Genomic DNA, 2,928 nt, shown 5'->3' with positions numbered 1-2,928 from the left:
GCATCAGAAAAGTTTCCTCCTGCAGCAGATGTGAAAAAATAGAGACCCGTAGCCAGACAGTACATAGTAAGACCTTAGAACACAGCTATAAATGAGATGTTTCCATCAAATCCTTCACTTCATAGTTTAGGGTTTTGTCTCACCCATTATTCTCTCTCTCTCTCTCTCTCTCTCTCTCTCTCTCTCTCTCTCTCTCTCTCTCTCTCTCTCTCTCTCTCTCTCTCGTACGTGTATGATGAAGCTTCTCCTATGTTGTTTTTTAAAATTTTTTCCAAGTTTTAATCCAAAAAATTATTTGTTGAGATTAAGATGTTTATAAAGATGTCCATCATTACAATAAAGCATCCACCTGGACAGACATGACAAGGACCCAATTCAGTATGTAATGTCCTATTTCCCTGATTGGCAAGTTAAAGAGAAAAAACAAGGAAACCTTTCCAGGGTGGAAGGCCAGGACAGCTTCTAACTGAATTGGTTCCTCTAAGGAGTTATAAAATCCGTGATTTTGTCTATTTATTCTTTTCTTTCTGTTCTTTTTCCTTCTTCTCCCGTTCGCTTTAGCTTCCTCCTCTTCATGTTTTTTGATCAACTGTTCCACTTCCTTTTGCTTGAGGACTCTGATCATTGTCTTTCCATTCTCTCTTGTTAGGGTGGCGATCCCCACTTTTTCAGCTGACAGTTTGCTAATGTCCGCTGTCTTATTCAGCACCTTGAGAGCCAGAGCAAGTGTTGACTTCAGGGTCATTTCTCCTTCCTTGTAGTCTTGCTTCAAAAACGACACAGCTGCAGCACTGTTGTTTACAAGGCACCTAGCTTTCCAGCCCCCATAATTTCCACTTGGGTCACTCTGATAGAGCTGAAAGTCATAGTGCTTATCCCAGCCAATATATAGCAAAGAAACACCAAAGGGACGTTTTCCTCCAAACTGTGTATACGCCTGTTTGATATCGCGGAGCGCTGTAACTAACTGCTCACACGTAATTGGCTCCTGGTGCTGTAATAAGTACCTTTGAGCAATGAGCCTTAGTTCATTAGTCAGAATATTAGCATCAGATGTTATGCCTGCCACACTGCAAACCATGTCCTCATTAAATTTATAAATTTTTTTCAGAAAAAAAAAGACTTCATCGAGAAGCTTGTGGATGTTGCGCCTCTCTGCTGCGAGCAAAACTCCATCATTGGCTAAAATTCCCAAACAGGTGTCTGCATGTCCAGTAGCTTCCATGGCATACTCCACTTGGTACAAGCGACCTTCTGGAGAAAATATTGTGGTCCTAGAGTCATATCTTCGAGATCAGTGGAATCCTGGTGCTGAGTTCCACGGGAAGGAGGAGGACACCACTCAACTCCCCATACCACCTTCTGTTTGTTTCACTTTTCTCATGTCAGTCTGTTAGCTTTGAACAAGCCATAACCAGGCAAAAGGTAAATGAAATGTGTCATGAACTCACCAAGGCTTCTGCACTTTATGTAATTCTGGAGGAAGACAGTGAGAGTGCAGATCAGTGCCGCTTTACTCAGCTAGAGAGGAACGAACACAGATGGCCAAGCATCCACAGCGAACATGACTCCTGCGCATGCGCAGAACCCAATATTAGGTTTATTTATGATACCTCAAATACTCTTATGTTGTCAGGCTATTTTGTATGGTAAAATAATCTAATTTTAATAAAAGGAACAAAAATAAAATAAAATAAAATAAAGATTAAAAAAGAAAAGAAAAAAGAATATAAACAAAAGTGAAGTGTAAATTGAATGAAAAAGACAACTGAAAGTATCTTTTATTCTCCAGATGAATTGTTGTCTTGGAGAATTACTGCTGAATAAGCTCACCCTTTTCAGTTCTTCCTAAACTATAGTTGGCTGGTTCAACTCAGTTGTTGTGTCTCAAACTGCTCTCAAAGCTTACTGATTCAAACTAGCTTCTCCTAAACTTCTCTTTTTCTGAACTCCATGAACTAAACTGAACCCAAGCTGCATGTACTGTACAGTACTGTACTGAAGTTAACTTTTTTGTACTGTCTTCTCTATTGAACTCTCTACTGTACTCAACTCTACTCCTTTCTCTACTGTACTGTCTTCTCAACTGAACTCTATACTGCATCTACTCTACAGTATTGTTTTCTGTACTCCTTTTTTTTTAACTGTGCCTTACTCTAGGTTCTCAACTCTACTGTACTGCTCTTAAGTAGCTTTTCTTTTCTATCTCAAGAGAGTTAGGTGTATCCTATCTCTGACTCATTATGTCAAATATTTCTCTGATTCATCAATTTGTCTGCCCCTTAATTATACATCACTTTCAAACATGCGTGCGTCCTTCTACAAACTAACTTTAACTTCATTGTTTGGGATTAAGTATGTATAATAAGAGTGTCTGAGTATCCCAACCAGAAGGATTAAAGGCTTATTTGTATTACAGCCAGATCACAAAGACCTTAAGGTGTTCAGATGTGCTCCCCTACAGAAATGCCTTGATGATAGATGAAATTTCCTCTACAGACAATTATAGGGTTGAAAAAACAAACTCGGTAAAGAGAAATACTGAGGAGAACACAAGCTGAAATGAAGATGGAGTTAATAAAACTAAAAAACCCAATTAGAAAACTCAGGATAAACCTTGCAAGTAGAATAGATCAAGTAGAAGACAGAACATAAATATTCAAAGATAATGTAGAGGAATTAGACCATTCATGCGAATAATATAAGAAAGTTGCCAGGCAGTGGTGGTGAATATCTTTCATCCCAGCACTCAGGAGGCCAAGGCAGGAGGATTTCTGGGTTTAGGCTAGCCTCATCTAGAGAGTAAGTTCCAGGACAACCAAGGCTACACAAAGAAACCCTGTCAAAAGAAGAAAAGAAAAGAAAGAAAGAAAGAAAGAAAGAAAGAAAGAAAACCAAACAAAGAAAGGAACAAGAGAAACTTTAAAA

The 2,928-nt window shown here is 38.8% G+C and overlaps 1 pseudogene across 1 annotated transcript; it reads right to left on the bottom strand.

Annotated features, from left to right (window-relative positions):
• Positions 1 to 386: 386 nt before the first annotated feature.
• On the bottom strand, positions 387 to 1,288 carry LOC311601422 (proteasome subunit alpha type-4-like; annotated as a pseudogene). Its single transcript has one exon. The product of its transcript is annotated as a proteasome subunit alpha type-4-like (transcript).
• Positions 1,289 to 2,928: the final 1,640 nt, after the last annotated feature.

This window comes from Acomys minous (genome assembly GCF_964271855.1).
Source record: "Acomys minous genome assembly, chromosome: 7".
Taxonomy (NCBI): Eukaryota; Metazoa; Chordata; class Mammalia; order Rodentia; family Muridae; genus Acomys; species Acomys minous.
Note: the sequence above shows the minus strand (reverse complement) of the source record. Positions and strands in the feature narration are given on the sequence as shown.